The sequence below is a fragment of the Marmota flaviventris genome, chromosome 10 (assembly GCF_047511675.1).
Source record: "Marmota flaviventris isolate mMarFla1 chromosome 10, mMarFla1.hap1, whole genome shotgun sequence".
Lineage (NCBI taxonomy): Eukaryota > Metazoa > Chordata > Mammalia > Rodentia > Sciuridae > Marmota > Marmota flaviventris.
In genome coordinates, this window is record NC_092507.1 from 28,958,656 (window position 1) to 28,976,740 (window position 18,085).

Here is an 18,085-nt window from a genome sequence, read left to right on the forward strand (position 1 = left end):
GGATCACAATTCAAACCCAACCCTGGGCCATGACACTACAGTAGAGAAGGACCATGGATAGCTGCCTCTGAGCCTCCACCCGACCCCGGCTCAGAGCTCTCTTGGACTGGAAACTCCCTCCAACTCCAGCTTCACGGAGGCTGAGCCGTCAGCCGAGGGGCCTTGGGAGAGCCCCATTTCTGAGTCCACAGATTCCGTGGCAGATGTCTTTCCTATACTCCCCCTGTGTTCTGATGGTTTGATAGGGGTTATTCCTTGCGACCAAAATGAGCCATAATAAACTTGATTTAACATTTATTTTTCTGCCACAGATTTGCTTAATTTTATAATTAAAATGCTAAAAGAAGTAAGATGTTTCAGCGGTTCCTTTTTGTGGAAAGTAGACCATTTCTCCCATGTGCTGGCCCAGCCTCGTCACTGCGATAATTTGTTTTGCTGAAACAGCCACCTCCTGTCACTGGGATAAACTCTGCCTGAGACACCCCAAGGAAACTTGAATTAGAATCACTGGTGCATGCCGAAGAGGACTTCAGTTAAACCCCAAAGAAATCAGCCCAGGAACACAGCATCTTTTTAGCAAGCCATGAAAAAGCTGCCTGAGTCATCCCTGTGTGGGAAGGACTGGAGCCAGCTGTCCCTGCGGCTGGGGTTTGAATTTCTCTGCAAAGTCACACTTCATGCAAGTCAAACAGTCCCAAGTTGATGGCCGGGGTCAGAATGGCAGCTCTGCTCCACCTCCCTTCCTTCTCCTCCCAAGCATCCTCCGGGGCTGAGAGCTCTCCCTTGCTAATTCCCACACTCCTCCACGCTGAAAGTTTCCCCCAGGGGCACAGACCCGCGGGGATGGTGCAGGTGGTAAATATCCTGACTGTGTGCAGGAAGAGAGTTCCTTGCTTTCTGGAATGATCAGCTTCCATCACTGTGATTATACAAATTCCATAAAAATCCCTCATATAATTACATAAATTCAGTGTGTTTATTAAGAAGATTGCTGTGTGTGTGTGTGTGTGTGTGTGTGCGCGCACACACACGTGCTTGTGGGATGGGAGTGGATTTCCCTGGCTCAGAGACTTCCCAAACCTTTCTATCTGGCCTTTCCCTGCAGCCTGACCAAGAATCCCAGAGTACCCCCCCCCCAATATCTTGGAATAATTTCAGACCCAAAGTTTGAAGCAACCACTGATGATCTCCCTGCTTTTGTGGACTAATAATGTGCAAATCACAGTATGAACCCCTTTATACGGGAAGCACAGTCAATGGGGCACAGGGGAGTCTGAGAAACATCCAGAGGTCTGTCCAGCTGGCTCTTCCCACGTATTTCTAGGACTCTTTTCACATATTTCTAGGACCCTGCCCATCTTCATCTGTGCCCTCAGGAGTCTAATCCTGAGCTCAGGTAGTGGGAATCTGAGAACCTCTAGCCAAGGCTCAGCAGCAATATCATTGCGTTGGTGGGAACTTGACCTTCTCCCAACTTTTAGCTGGGTGGACGCCTTGCTCCCTGTGTTTTCAAATCCTCTCTTTTTTTCTCTGGGGTTCTCTCTGCTACCACAAACCCCCTGAGTCTGGCTCCAGCTTGTTTTTACCAATGCTCTCCCAAGGACTGTGATTCCAGAGAATACAGATCAGGGCAGAGACAGTCATCAGCTCCATTAGCCAAGAGCTTCTCTAGGCTGGCATTGCAACTGCAGTCTCCCTGCTCACAGGAGGCGCAATGTCTAGACGGGGTGGACCAGATACACAAATGTGAACCAGGAGAGGAGCAGCGAGGGTGGCCGGCAGATGTGTCCTACTGGAGCAGGAGAAGGGGGCGTGGCCTGAGGACTTGGAGCAGGGGCGTGGCCTGCTGGACATGGAGGTCTCTCATTCCTTGTTCTTCCTCTTCTTGTTCTCATGTCTCTGTTCCTCTTGGCTACTCTAGAATGCAGGCTGAGGAGTCAGGGTTAGAAGGAAAGAATAGAATTCTTTTCTTTAACGGGTCCTTTACTTCTCTCTTGGCCAATGCTCATTCACATCGATGCCCTTTCATGTGACAGGCCTTCAAATGCTGGCTCTCTCTTTGGGAGGGTTTTTTCTGGGACCTTCACCCTAAATAGTCCATGACATGAGCAGGTACCTCTTGCAACCCTCCTCTCACCCCAGGACCTCTGCCAATGGAGTCCTTTGCCTGCAAGGCAGAGAGTGTCTTCACCCCCTAAGACCACCTATGCACAGCTATCCTCCACAGTGCCCACTCTCCCCACGAGGTACCCATGGGTCCCTGCCACATTGCACAGTGATGTGCAGACTCATGATTGCAAATTCCTCCAGCCACTGCTTGCCTTCAGAATTCTCCAGGCTCCACCAGTTCCTATGTTCCTGTACATTCCAGAACACACATGTCAACTCTCCAAGAACTGTGCCCCACTCCTGGTCATCACCAAGTAAGCTTGGAAGTTTCTGCAGCTCAGCAGCTCATGGATCCTCCAAATTCCTTTCTTCTGTGAGCTTTCTAGTTCTCCTGTCTATATGGGCTGACAATGGAGGACAGCAGAAGGCTGGGGGCCAACTTAACCCCTTCTGGAAGCCCTGGAAAGGGCTTTAGCCAGCATTTCAAGACAGCTGGAAAGTCAACTCAGCACTCTATCTCACATTATTCCTTTCGTGGTGAGAGTATCAGTTCAATCCTAGATGTTAGAAATCATCCAGCCTGTTCCCTTCTGTTCAGAGAGCCTGGGGTCCAGAAAGAGGGAGAAGATGGCCAGGCATGGGGCAAGGCAGACCTGACCTGAGTCCCCTGTTTTTCCTGAATCACCTCCACCACCAACCCGTGATCCATCTCTCGGTGGAAAGTGTGTCCAGCAGAATCCTCTGTTTCTGGAAAAACCCAAAGCCTGGAACTGTGGAGCCAACTGGGGGCTGGAGGCAAGGAGTGGGTGTCTGGCTCCAGGAAAGAGAACAAAAAGCTAATGCCAGTTAGGTCAAGAGCCCTAAAGGGGAAATGTGACAGTAATTAAGGAGGAAGCTGGCCTTCTCGTCTTGGGTCATGACCACCCCCTATAGTCTCTGTTGAGGTCATTTGAAGCGGAAGATTGTATCCGGCCAGATACTAGAGGCACAAGACCAGCAAAGTGTTCAGGACAGCTTTATTTAATTCCCTGCCCATATGGAAATGCCCTCCATGGAACGGCTTGGAAGCCACAATTGCATTAGCCGTCTGGAGCTCCCATAAGCTCAATCGAGCCGTAATCAAGGATCTCCTGTGATTGTCCATTATCTGCCGCTCAGCCAGAGAGGCACGTTCTTGAGGGAAAGTGATCAGAGAGCTGCATTCCTGGCACTAATTACATGCTAGCCTGCATCTGTGTCCCTCCCGCGGCTGTCAGGAGCCATTGTGGACGGCCCCAGGACATCTCACCCGCTTCTGTGCAGGTGACCCTGAGCAGGCTGGGCTCCCAGAATTAGAGTCCAGGCAGATCCATCCGAATACGGCTTCCCAGGCAGTCAAGGTCTTGCCAGTTTAAATGTGGCTGTATGTTTACACTGAAAGCTTCCCGGGGTGCTGGGGAAGGGGCTACTGCTGGGTCAGCAGATAATTCACAGTGGGAGCCCAGAGAACATCTGGAGATGCAACCAAACAGCCAGATGGGCAGCTCATGAGATGCGCAGGATGGAGAGGAGCCAGAGGCTCCAACCGGCCCCTCCAAACAAAAGGCCATCATTTGGGGCGGGAAGCTGAAGCCTGCCACTGTCACTGCCTGGCTTCAGCTGAGTTTTAACAACATTCCCTCTCAGTCCCTGCTCCCGTGTCCTTGGCTCCAGCCAAATTCAGCTCCTCTGTACTTTCCCACCCCTCTGTCCAATGCCCCCGTTGCTGGCTGGCCCTCCACACTGTGTTTGGTCCTCATTTCCAGGCCCAAATGTCCAGTGCCATAACTGCTGCCAAGCTGTCTCCCAGATGAGATGTGGCCTCTCCCTCCACTTGGCTCCCACACTGCTGTCCCAACAGCTCTCTGGCACTCCTCCGTCTGGGCAGCTGCTCTGGTGTCCAAGGGGCTGAGGACTCCAAGAGGAGAGGAACTGCTCCTGGCTTCAGGTTTCTGTTTAGAAATGTGTGTGGGGAAAAAAAAAAAAGAAATGTGTGTGGGGGTGGGGGATGGGGGGGAATCACACAAAAGGACAGAGAATAATAAGACCATCACATGTGTATCCCCTTCCAGGACAAATGATTGTGAAGTTTTTGTCACATTCGCTTCCCTCTAAAACACAGCAACAACAAATCCAGAACTCCTAATGGATAACATTGATATCACCTTAGCATAGCTGTTTAGGTGACATAAAACTAAGTGACTCTGGAGCCAGCTTTTCTGCTTCCTCACCAGTTGACCTGGACAAGATACTTAAACCTTCTGTGCCTCAGTTTCTACTTTTATAAAACTTATAGGAGGATGCTGGCGTGAAGATTCAATGAGTCGTAAAAGTTTGAGAATAGCACCTGCCTTACTCAACAAGGGCTCATCCCTGAACTGGTTTCTCAAAGTTCCTCCCAGACCCAACAGAGGAAATGATGTCGTGAATGGAGCGTATGTATTTTCAGTCCATCCTTTGTATTTGACTTCCACATGTATATGCCCTAGAACTACAGACTATTTGATGTCGTCTTTAATTTATATAAATAAGGTATGGATTAGTATCCTTTGAGCTGAAAATACAGAGAGCCCAACTCTAATTGACTTAAACTTTGAGACGGATTTATTAACTCTCATTATAGAAAAATTCAACGGCAAGGAAGGTGTCAAGGTGGATCTGATTTATCAGTACAACAAAGGCATCAAGGACCCTCTCTCCTTTGACTTTTGGCTCTTCTTTCCATAGTGTCACCTTTATCCTAGGGTCAGCTCCTTTTTGTGGTTGCAAGGTGACTATGAATGGCCCCAGGACCACATGCCTTTTGTGGTCCACAAACAGGAAGGGAAGGGGCCAAAGAGAGGAGGCTTTTCCCACCAGGAAGCCGCCAAAAGCTTCTCCTCAGTCCTCAAGGTCTAACGTGGCTCTTGTGACTATCCATGAACCAGATATTATGGCCAAGGGGTGGCACTACATTCACATGTAGTGGGACATGTCTCCACTCACTAGGGAGTCAGCCTTTCCCAAGGCACATGGGCTGCACACGTCATTGTGGATACCTGCACAAAATGGCACCAGAAGAATGAGAAGTGGGGAGGGAATAAGACCCTCTACAGCTGGGCCTGGTGATACACACCTGTAATCTCAGTGGCTCAGGAGGCTGAGGCAGGAGGATTGCAAGTTCAAAGCCAGCCTCAACAAAAGCAAGGTGCTAAGCAACTGAGACTCTATCTATAAATAAAATACAAAATAGGGCTGGGGATGTGGCTCAGTGGTTGAGTGGCCCTAAGTTCAATCCCTATTATCCCCCTCCTCCCCACTAAAAAAAAATCCTCTACAAATGCACCACCCCATCAAACATGTTCTTCTGCATCTTGCTTTTCTCGCTTTTATTTCTGAGATCTGTCCACTTGGTATATAGAGATCTAGTTTACTCCTTTCAATTGGTGAATGAAATTGTGTTGCATGAATAAGGCCAACTTTATTTGACAATTTCCTTATTAATGAATTTTAAATCGTTTCGATTTTACTTTATTTTTCTGTATTGCATACAAGACCACAATGAGCAGTGGTGTGCTAGCTAGTCTTCTTATGGACAGTCTCAATCATCCTCGTGTTTGCCCCCGACTCCTCCATGGGTTGAGTTCATAGCTGGACTCAGCAAGTTCGTGTTGAATGAATGAGTGGATGAGCAAGTGGATAAAAAACTTTTTCTTTTTTCTTTTTTCTTTTTTTTTTGTAGTTATGAGCTATTTAAATGGTTACTGAAGGATGCTGATCACGGAACCAACAAGTTTTCAAATGGGGCTTTTAATTTCACAGAGAAGCGAACAATGGCTCAGAGAGGGAGTCTGAAGTCATGTCATGCATCTGTAGCACAATTAGGGTTTGAACCCAGCTTCACTGACTCTTCACTCCACTCCACTTAATCCCCTTCTGCTTTGGGTCATTCATGTCACCGTGTATCAAAATCCTTTCACTTCTATGATGCATTCTGAAAATTCACCTGTGAGTTACCTGTAGCCCCTTGTTTGTGCTTCTCTCACTACCCAACGTGTGAGCTCACCTTAGAGGGCTCAGACCTGATACATCTCTATTAACCAAGAGCAAAGCTAAGTTCAGATATGCTACAGGATTTCTTCATTGAGGCCCCATCTTAAAGGACGATGGCCCAGAGTTACAGAAACTCTGGCAAGAGGAGCCATTTAAGATCCTCTGGCCCAATTCTCCAATAAAGACCACTGTTTCATGTCCTGTAGCACCTCCTTGTCATCTCCAGTGATAAGGCATTTGCAACCTCCCCCGGGGGCCACTATGTTCAAAATTCCATCTGCCTCTGACACCTACTCATCGCTGTCCCCCTGTCCCCTGGAGCCACTGAGAATAAAGCCAAATCCATTTTTTTATATGTCAGTCTTTCAAATACCTGAGAGATCCTGAGTCTGCTCTTGCTTGGGGGAAAAAAATCTCCAGATTTTTCTAAATCCACCAGACACAGAATGGTTTACACACGCACACACACACACACACACACACACACACACACCCTGCTGGCTGCCCTACCCTGTCCTGCCCATTTTCGTTTGACCATATGCCTAATACCAATGCAGGCAGGCCCTGTGGCGTGAGTATCCAGGTGTCAACCAAAACAGCACTTCCTCTGGGGAATTTTCTTTGAACTCCAAAATCTATTCTAGGTGCCTCTTGTAGGTGCCTTCCTAGACACTGCAGTGCCCTAACCTAGTGATCATGACCTCAGACGGCATAGTCTGCATTCTTGGGTGTCACGAGACCTGAAGTTCCTCCAGGGCAAGGATACTGTTATATCCACCACCTTATTCCCAGAGCCCAGCATATTGCCTGGTCCCTTGAAGGAACTCAGTACATATTTATTAGGCAAATTCATGGGAGAAAGAACTTTCAAGTAGAAGAGAAAGTGAAAGAATGGAAAAAAGTAAGCAAAAATGTCACTTTTAAAGGCAGATAAGAAAAGTATTAAAAAAGAGAAGAAGAAAGTATGTTTTGATTTATGAAAAGTAAGGAGGGCCAGCCCTGCCCTTGTTCCTACCTTGCTACACCTGTCCGTGGAGCCTGACATGCCGGCCCCGGGGCAGTCCACTCTGTCATACAGTCAGTTGTTCCAGAACTTGCAGGCAACTCACACTGTGAGGCCTTTTCCAGAACAGCTGGGAAAACCAAGGCAAGGGTGAGACAAAGAGCTGGGGGTGGAGGAATGTGAGGCTGTGCCAGGTACACAGGAAGCACAAGACAAAGTGGAAACGTAACCTGGAACACGAATGTCACTTGAACATTTGTCCTGGAAGTAGGCGGAACGATCTAAAAATGTTTTTTGACTTAAAAATAAAATTGGAAATATTACAGAGTGGTGTGCAAAATCTGAATTCTTTTAAAAGAGAAAATACAAGATGTCTGCAGAATTATGCATTGTACAAGAAAGAACCACCATCCATTCAGTCATTTTACCTCTTGGTGGAATTCTGTGCAGTCACTGTTCCAGCCACTGAAGATACAATAGAGGAGAAAAAAATCCATTTTCTTTATGGAGCTTATGTGTTAGTGAGGGAGCTAGACAACACACATGAACGAATGAGTGAATGAATGAATGATGTGACATGTCAGATGGTGATAAGTGGTATGGAGAAAAATCAACCAGAAATATGTGCCTGGGAGTGCGTGGGATGAGTAGTCATCACAGGCCAGCGGAGGGGACATTTCGGAAAGACCTGAGAGATGTGTGAGGAGGGCACAGGAGGAAAGAACCGTTTTGGACAGGCATGAAGGAGGCCCGCTCAGACCTGGTGAATACAAAGGGGCTTGGATACCAGGTGGGATGCAAAAGATTTTAACAACATATGGAGCCCTGGAAACAGCTCCAGGTTGATTGTGAGACAGGATTGTGTATTTGTCAGCAAGAAGGAGACAGCTAAACCACAGGTGCAGGTGAGAGTCCAGGCAGGGGTTGGAGTCTGGCACTCATGGACCGGGCTCTGTCCCTTGTGTGTGTTTTTGGGTTCTGATAATTGGGCTGGAATATGCGGCTAAGAGCTTAAGTTCTGGAGTCAGGCTACCTGGATTCCAGATCTGCTCAATGTTTACTGAATATATGATTTAAGCAAATTACTTCATTCCTCAGTGCCTCTGTTTCTTTGTAATAATAGTACCTACCGATAGGGCAGTTATAAGTATTCAATTAGTAAATTTACATAAAGTAGAAAAGTGCCTAGATGTTCTGGTTTGCATGTTTTTGCTCACCACAAATTAATGTTGAAACTTAATCTTCTATAAAAAAAAATGTTGGGAAGTGGGGCTTTTGGGGAGGTATTTAGGTTAGGAAGGCTTTGTCCTCATGAATGAATTAATGGTGCTAATAGAAATATGTGATGGATGAGTTTCTTCCTCTTGCTGTCTGTCTTCCGCCTGGGTAAGGCACAGTGTTCCTTCCTCTGGAGGATGCAGAGATGGACCTCCTTCCAGGTGCCATCTTGGAAGCAGAGAGCAGCTCTCACCAGATGACATAGTCTTAATCTTGGACTTCCCAGCTTCCAGAACTATGAGAAATAAATACCTATTATTTATAAATTATCTAGACTCAAGTATTTTGTTATAGTAGCACAAAATAGGCTAAGACAGTGTATCTACAAAGATTAGCTGCTGCTATTATGATTATGTTTTTTTTATTGGTTTTCAAAATATTTACTATTTCCAGTTTACCCAGTCCCTGCAGGACCATTTGCTTTATCTAAATGATACAACACGGCTACTTCTTTCACTGAGTTCATGACCACTGGTGTGAAAAGGGGACAAGGACCAAAATGGAGAATTGATTAAAATTTATGGGGACAAAGACAGAAAACTCATTTTGACATTCAGACCCTTAATCCATTTAGGAATTTGTGGGGATATGGTGTGAGGTAGGAGCCCAATTTAATGTTTTTCCCAAGTATCAAACCAGTTATCCTAATATCACATACGGAATCATCCATATTTCTCCACTGGTGTTAGATGCCACATTTATAATATCCTCATATTTCTCACATAGTTGAGCCCATAGCTGGATTTACTATTTAGTATCATTGATTGGTATTTTCTATTTAGTATCATTGATGGGCTTCTATGAGGAAAGGGTTGCTATTTTATACCATCATTATATTCATGGTTTTATAACAGTGTTTGGCACATAGGAGGCATGTGATCAGATATTCACTAACACAGCAAGTAAGTACATGAATATATTATTGCACTTTTGAAATTTTATATATATATGTGTGTGTGTGTGTGTGTGTGTGTGTGTGTGTGTGAAAGTCTGCCCTGTTTTACTTGTCTTATACAAACACTCAGGGGTAGATTCATGTTTTTACTCTCCCGAAGGAACCCAGGTTTCCAGGACTACAGGATGGAATCCACAGCAGATGAGGCTGGAGAGGTAGCAAGGAACAAACTGACAGGTGCTGTACCCAAGCCAGTGAGATCAAATTTTGTTCTGTAAGTCGAGGTGACATTGAAGAGTTGCAGGCAAAAAAGAAATGGTCAGATAGATGATTTCAGGAGTCCTTCTTTTTTTTAATATTTATTTTTTGGTTGTAGTTGGACACAATTCCTTTATTTTATTTATTTTTATGTGGTGCTGAGGATTGAACCGAGGGCCTTGCACGTGCTAGGCGAGCGCTCTACCACTGAGCCACAACCCCAGCCCTCAGTAGGTCCTTCTGTGGACCCAGCTGTGGGTGACTTAGAGGGGACAAGAGTGGAGATAACTACAGCTCTAGGTTAGGAAGTGGTTGCTAGAAGGAAGAGGTGGATTTGAGGGCCACCGGACAGATGGAATTGATAGGCCACGGGAACCTGATCTGATTTTGATGGTGGAGGCAAGAGAGGGGAGGAGATTGGCCTCCAGTTAGGTGGTTTGAGAGGTTGGGGGAAGGGCAGTGCCCTTTATTTATTAACGACTAGAGAAGGAAGATTGGGTTTGTGGGGGAGTGCTAAGTTCTACTGCGGTCTTGGTATGTTTGAGGCATCCCTGGGTCCCGTTGAGAATCCAATTGGCTCTGGAGTCACAGACGTAAAGGTTTTCAGGCCATTGATGTGGATGAGGTGGCCAGGACAATGCTTTTTAAAAAATGTTTATTAAATACTTGCTATGAACAGGACATCGATCTAGTGCTTTATATTTATTACCCCACTTCATTTCACAACAATTATTATACCCTTATTTCAGTGATGAAGAACTTGAAACAACTTTTCCAAATTCTCACGGCTGATAAGCAGCCAGGTCTGTTTGGAAGGCAGGTCATGTTCTTTCTCTCACCCCGTGGGGCCAATGTTGCCTATGGCGGATCCCTGAAGACCTGCTTTCAGCCCCACTCCTGGCCTCCAGTTGTATTTGACTCTGTTCCCCAAGAGTGGATTCATCTCACAGAGTCAGAAATGTACTTCCTACCCCGGGGGAGCTCCTTGGTACACATATCCCTTTTCTTCAATAACCAGAGGCTCCCAGTCCCCGTGTCCTCCACAAATTCCCTGATGATCCAAACCCAGTCTCGGGGCTCTGGGCAGCAGGCGGTTGTCTTCCTCACCAGCTCTCTGCCTCATCACCCTGCAGCAGCCTGGGCCTCTGCAGGCTGTGCAAGCACAAAAACCGTAAGCAGGCGGGAAGGGACAGGCACCCTGGAGCGTCACCCTTCTCTCCCAGTGACCCACAGCCGCCTGCCTCACACATGTTCCCAAATCACCCAGGAGCATGCAGCCTGCTCTCTTTTACATTATGTTTAATGGATGCAAATGCATGATTAATATTTTCCCTCACTGATTCTGATTTCATTCTGTTAGTGATTATACTGATGGCAACAGTTGAGGGGATTAAAAATCCCATTTAATTCACATTAGATATTTTTTTTAACTTTGCTGATAAATTTTAAATGTCAAGTGCTTTAGCATCTTCCACAAGATGCAGAGACCGAACGAGGAGGCCGACGGTAGTAAGTAGCAGGGAGCTTGGAAGCAGCTCAGAGAAAGTAGGGATTTGGCTGGATGGTCCACGTTCTACCCAGCTAACAACAGAACAGAGCCGCCCTGGCATGGATCCAAAGTCCTGCTATCAACTGTGTCTTTTTCACCTAATGACTCACCATAATGAAGCCACCTTGCGATATTTATTTATTTATTTGTTTGTTTATTTATTTATCTATTTAGGTATCAGGAATTGAACCCAGAGGTGTTTAACCACTGAGCCACATCCCAGCACTTTAAAAAAAAAATTTATTTCGAGGAGGCTTTCTCCAAGTTGCTTAGGGCCTCACTAAGTGGCTGAGGCTGGCCTCAAAACTTGCAATCCTCCTTCCTCAGCCTTCCAAGCCACTGGGATTACAGACGTGTGCCACTGCACTCAGCACCACCTTTCAATTTAAAGAAGCACCTCGGGGAAACTCTGTGTAGGGCAAGTATTCACCTCTTGATCTTTTTGCCAGCTTGGTATGTTTTTCTATAAATTGAGAAAAACAGTGCAGATATATACAACCTATAATTTTCACATTTCTATACCCCTTCCTTCCTTCCCATCCCAAATTCTGTTTTCTCTTCCTCCACACACAATGGAATTCTATGAGAAAAACTCAGATTCTGTCTGCACCTTCCAATTCCCACAGTGAGGACTGTGGTATGGGGAGTGGGGCAAAATGGTAACTGGGTTCCTGAATAATGAGGGATTTTTATTTTTCAGCTTGCCCACAAATCCAGAGCACTGTTCCTGTTTTATTTTACTGATGACTCAGAGAAAAATGGCCACGCTCAGGAATTCAAATGCCATGAGGGACAGAGCCGGGAGATCCCAGTGATTGAGGTCCCACTTGGAAGCTTGCCCTGCCTCCTGCTGTGGCCTCCTCCTCCAGCCTCTGGGACAGCTTTGCCAGAGGCTTTCTCCTATTTGTCCTCAGTGTCCACTGGGGGTGAGGGGCAGGGACTTGGGAAGCCATTTATTAGTGACACAGCCAGTTGAGGCGGTGAAGTGTTTCCATCTACTGTCATTAACAAAGCTCTAGGCCTCAGAGCCCTGCCATCGGGCCTCTACTCCTCCCACCATCGGGCCTCTACCCCTCCTACCATCAAGCATCCTTCACGTATTTAAGTAGGAGCCCACAGTGCCCCACATCAGCACCAGCACCGATCGCTTATATTTAATAAATAAATTAATCAATTAATTGTGAACAGCATCTGGTCTCTACTACTGCATGGAGAGTGTCTAGGGCAAAACAGGTACTCACTCTCCCTGCCCTACTTTGTGTACAACACCCTGTTCCTTCACTACCTGTTGCCATCCGAGACTGTTCCGTTCCCAGCACAATCACCTGTGTAGATTAAACAAAGAAACAAATGTGTTCAGACTTCACCCCTGACCACCAAGCAAGAATCACCACTAGTAAGAGTGGGCATGAGCTGGGCACAGTGGTGCACGCCTGTAATCCCAGAGGCGTGGGAGGCGGGGGCAGGAAGATTGTGAGTTCAACGCCAGCCTCAGCAAAAGCGAGGCGGCTAAGTGACTCAGTGAGACCCTGTCTCTAAATAAAATACAAAATAGGGCTGGGGTTATGGCTCAGTGACCAAGTGCCCCTGAGTTCAATCTGTGGTAACAAAAATAAATAAAATAAATTAAAAAAAAAAAGAGTGGGCAGCTCCCCAGGTGATTCTGATGTAACTTCTAGGTTCTTAACCTCTGCCTCAGGGACTGTTGGGCTCAGAAAAGGGCGTGTGTGTGTGTGTGTGTGTGTGTGTGTGTGTGTGTGTCTGTGTAGCAGGCACACAGAGAAAAAAGAAGGTGAAATAACCCAGTTGAAATCACTCTCTTTTTATTTTAAGTATATTTTAGTTGTAAATGGACACAATACCTTTATTTACTTATTTATTTTTCTTTGGTGCTGAGGATGGAACCCAGGGCCTCACATATACTAGGCAAACGCTGTACCACAAAGCCACAACCCCAGCCCCTGGAATTACTCTTAATCTTAGTGTGCCCCAGACTTTCATCCTCAGACCTGCCCTTGATCAGGTACATGATCTTCTTCGTCCCTTCCCAGTGGGCACTCACTCTCTATCAAACTCTGAGAATGTCTTTTTAAGGCACAAACCAGAGCCTGTCTTTGCCGCGGTTTCCAATGCATTTAGAACAAAACATCCCTGTGCTTGGCGCACTCTGCGGGCGGCCCGAGCTGCCCTCAACCTCATTACACGCACCCTCTCCTTTCCCTTACCATGATCCAGCCACAGTCACCCAAACCCACTGTTCCTTGTGATGTTCCTTGCTGTTCCTTATGCTACAGATCCTAGAGCATCTGCTTCAGAATGTTCTGCCCCAGTTACACGGTTAGTTCTTCTATTTCTGGCATCAACTCAAATGTCACCCTCTCGAATAGACTTTCCCCCCTTGACCTATAGATCTAAAGAAGAAAGTGCCCCCACTCCCCTGTCACGGGACCCTCTTTTACTGCCTCTGCTGTAGTTCTCAATATCTGGAATCATCTTACTCATTTAGCTGTTATTTATTATTGTCTGTATCCCTCCTGCTAAAGGGTAAGTTCTGGAGATCCAGGTTGATTTAAAAAAAATTCACATAAACTTTAATATTGTAAGAAAATCCAGTCCATTTATGAAAAATGGTTCTACAATCAAGTTCGCCAAGGAAATGTTGACTAAAGAGATCACAGATAGAACATTTAACCAGAGGAAAAGCATAGATCACACACACACACACACACACACACACACAAACACACACATGCACATGCTATCTCAGGAAACTGTTTTTATCTCCTATTTCTATAACCATCTTTCTAATTCCATAGGTCTTTATTTATGCCAATTTGTACCCCAGTTTGATGATAGAAAAGGCAACAATTTCTGAGTTCGTGGTATATATTTCTTTACAGTTTTTAAATGGAAGGCCACTTATTAAAATAGACAAATCACAAAATGAAAATGAAGGCAACAGAAATATCTCAACTTTTCACAACCAAAAATATTAGCACAACCTTAAAAATAATTTAGAAGTGTTGTAAAAGATATGTTGCTGATTTGCATCCCATTAACCAAAATGTTGTCAATTCATAATTCTAAATAAATCTTTTTTTAAGTATGAGATTTAAAAATCATTTTCAGTGTATATGTAAATTCTGTGTTTTATCACACACATATGTTCATTCAACACTAACTTTCGAAAATGGGTCACTTAAAAAGACAGAGTGATTTTCATTCTATAAGTTCCATTCAACTTTATTGAGGGGTGAATACACATGAAATGTGCTCTTAATGAATAAAAATCACAGGGAATGACAATGAAGGACTGTGGGGACATTAAGGAGAATCTGATAATTCACCTTGTGACTGTTCTGCACGTTAATGAAAGATAATTCACACTTCTAAAACCTCAAACATTCCTTTTTAAAGAACCCAAATAAGCCCAAGATCCCTTATAGACACTTCCCCGCCCCTAAACAAATTGATGACTCTGTTTCACACCTAAAATTAAAATAGTTAATGGCAGCAAAAGATAGTGATGGCAAGGAAAGTTGGTAAACTGTATTTAAATCTCTCTTTTTTTTATTCCCAAAGTACAAGATGCAGGGGTCTCAATCTTTCGGTGGTGTTTCTCCTGTAGATAATCCTTCATTTGTTTGGCAAAGGCAGTTTCTGAATTAAGTTTCTTCTTGAATGCTGATGTTTTGAGAAAGGACACAGGTACCGCAGAGAACGGGTTCCAACATGAACTGGGGCACCAGAACTGGTCAGTCTGACGGAGTAAGCTTCAGACTGGGGAAACGGAGACCTTGAATATCAAAGAGCTCCATTCTCAGAATCCCTGCTTGCTTGATTAGATCAACCATAGAAGTATGTTCTTCCACATCTGGTTGTTCATAAAAGCTAAACCTACCATTTGAGAATTCAATCCCAGTGTGAACTGTTTTACCAAGGAGGAAATGCACTAGCTTAAAAAATAACAGTCATCATAACTACCCCGAACAAGAAAAGAACCATCTGGCATGCTTGCTAGCTTCCCTGCTGCCTCCCAGGATCTGATTGGTCCCCAGGACTGTCCTTGTTTTGCAAGTTTCTTCAGTTCCTCTGGAAGGCTTGTCACAACCATGGGCTCACTACTATTTTGCACAGAGTTATAAACACTTGCAAACCCAGGAGCAGAGCTAGGATCAAAATTCAAATGACAGCACATACTTTCAGCCACATGGGCATCTGTGCCAGTGAATTCATTGAAGTTCCTTTGGATTTGATTAGTCTGCGTTGGTGGTAGCCGTGGCAAGAGTAGAGAGGGGTGTCATCGTGACTTGCTCTGGGCTCTGCAACACGACTCCCGTGATGCCAATCAACAAGCCATCCACAGACTGGCCCACAAGGATCCCTGGGGCAATGACTAGGTCCTGGTCTGCCAGATTTTCATCTTCAGCAAAATATTCCCTCCCACTTGAGGAGGAACGGTGGCAACCTTCATGGGCAAAGAAGTGTCCAGGAGATGGCTGTGTGATCCTTCCAAAGATACTTCCCCCGTCAAAAGGCATGTGTACTGAGTGAGTCCACTAGCTGTAGGCACATGTTCATCCAGGTGGACATGAAGTTTCCACTGGGAGAATCTGAACTCTAGTGAATCGTTTTGCTCTGGGCGCACACTTTCAGAATGAAGGCCGTGGTGAGAATCCTCCGGAAACCCATTCAGTGAAGGACAGGGACTGGAAGTATGAACCAACCCTTTGACTCTCACTTCCACTTCAATATGTGTCTCAGAGTTGGCAGGTTAGAGAGGCCAGGGCCAGGGGTCTCTGATGACTGGGGAGGGAAGTGGATCTGATTCTTCTCTGAGTTCTGATATCTTTAAGGATGATCAATGCAGAGGAGGAGAGTGCTGGTGGGCAGAACGCCCCAGGGCATGCTGCCCCTGCCTTTGGCTTCTGCTTCCTGGAAAGCCACCTTTTCAAAGTACCCATCAAGCGCTCACTTTTTTTTTTGGTACTGGGGATTAAACTCAGGGACACTTAACCACTGAGCCACATCCCCAGCCCTATTTTATATTTCATTTAGAGACAGTGTCTTACTGAGCTGCTTAGGGCCTCGCTGAGTTTCTGAGGCTGGCTTTGAACTCTTGATCCTCCTGCCTCAGCCTCCTGAGCCTCTGGAATTACAGGTGTGTGCCACCATACCAGAAAAGCTCTCAATTTTCGATCTTTTTCCACCTTTTTATCTTCACTGTTCATATCATATCTGGCCATATCTTTACCATAGCAGCTATCAAAAAAGGGATCATCTTTCCCAAAGTCATTGGCTAGTGATGGTTGTTATACAACCATGAAATCAGTTTCTTCTTTATTTTCACTCAAATTATTAAAAAAAAAAAACCTTCTAAAAGATTTTAAGATTAACTTTCTTCATTGGAGCTACTTTTCCAATCCAAAAGGATGCATTTCTCTCTGGAATTTTATCCCCAAATATCTGGAGAGGCTACAGTGCTGCATCTATGTATTTTTCCAGCTCATTTGTCCTTTGGAGCCACCCCCTCCTCACCCCAGGGTGTCAGTCCCTCCTCTCCCACATCTTTGCCTTCCGCTATCTCCTCCAGGACCCTCCCTGGAGAGGAAGAGATGCTACCCATTGCCCACTTCTCAACCGTGGGGTGGGCAGGCTGAAATCAGGATTCACATCCATTAAACTATTCCATTCAGTGCCTTAGTAATGCCTAGCACATAGTAGTGACTCAATGTAATGTTTGTTGAATGAATGATTTATGTTGTTCTTGTTGGTAAATATGATGTACTTTGTAATGTTACAGGGTGGAACTACTGCCTCTGGGGGAAGAGGCTAGGTTGCTCTGCAAGTATTCTGAGTCAAATTGATGGAAAATATGTTTTATTCAAAGCCAACTTTGAAGGAAGATAAAAGAAACTTTTATTCCAAAATTTTCCATCTTCTTAGAAGTGGCAAAGGGCTGACAGAGCTGGTTAAAAGGGGAAAAGGCACCCATTTTTCACAATCTTTACCAGTTTCCTTCCTCCAGAGTTGGCTAGCCAGGGGTGGCACTACAGTCCCATCTGGGTCACCATCATGGTGCCCATCATCCCAGTTTTATCAGCTGCATCAAGTTCATTTTTCCTTTCTCCATCTTTCGTTCTTTTCTGACACAGGTGGCCAGCAGAACCCAGCAAGCCAGCATCCAGGCTCTGTCCCGGGCTAAGCCGCTGGTAACAAGAATTGTTTCAATAATGCTTCCAGAAACCCATGTTGAAAGTGGGACATTTTCCATATTTAAATTGCAAAAGAAAAGAATGGTAATAATTTTGCTAGTCTCAAATATATACATTATTAACCAATATTTCTAAGTAGAAATTCTAACAATGCTACTTTAATTAGTAGACATACTTATTTAATAACTATTACATCAATTATTGGCAAATGAAACTGCCAATATCCTTGAATATGTTTTGTTCCCTTAACCAGTTTCCTCATTCTCCACCCTAATCCAGTAATTTTGTTTATAGGACTATTTTGTTTAGCAGTCTCTTAATTCATAAACAGTATAAAAATAAATATCAGTTTTGCACCAGCTGAATTATCTATCGTATGCCTCAAATCACTGAAAATGCAGTTATTAAGTGGCAGAATCATTTCTGAACATATGACAAGTATAGATTAGCCACAAGCCCAAATTGCACTTGAGGAACATAAAGCTATTTCGAGGCCACTAGCTTATTCTTGAAATCTCCAGCACCTTTTTCTGACATTGGTGGTATGGTTGAGAATAATTCTGTAAGCCAGAGTCACTAAAAGAGGCAATGTCCAAAGAGGTGATCTGACACCATAGTTAAAGATCAGCTCTTACCAGCTGGAGTTAAGTCTCTCCGTCTGGAGGGTCTAATATTAATTAAGATAATCCTTAAAGCTTGTAGATTTCTAAGCAGGGGAGTAAGCAAGG

At 45.0% G+C, this 18,085-nt stretch overlaps 1 pseudogene; it reads right to left on the minus strand.

The window, feature by feature from the left end:
- Positions 1-14,695: 14,695 nt before the first annotated feature.
- On the minus strand, positions 14,696-16,768 carry LOC114094102 (suppressor of cytokine signaling 6-like; annotated as a pseudogene).
- Positions 16,769-18,085: the final 1,317 nt, after the last annotated feature.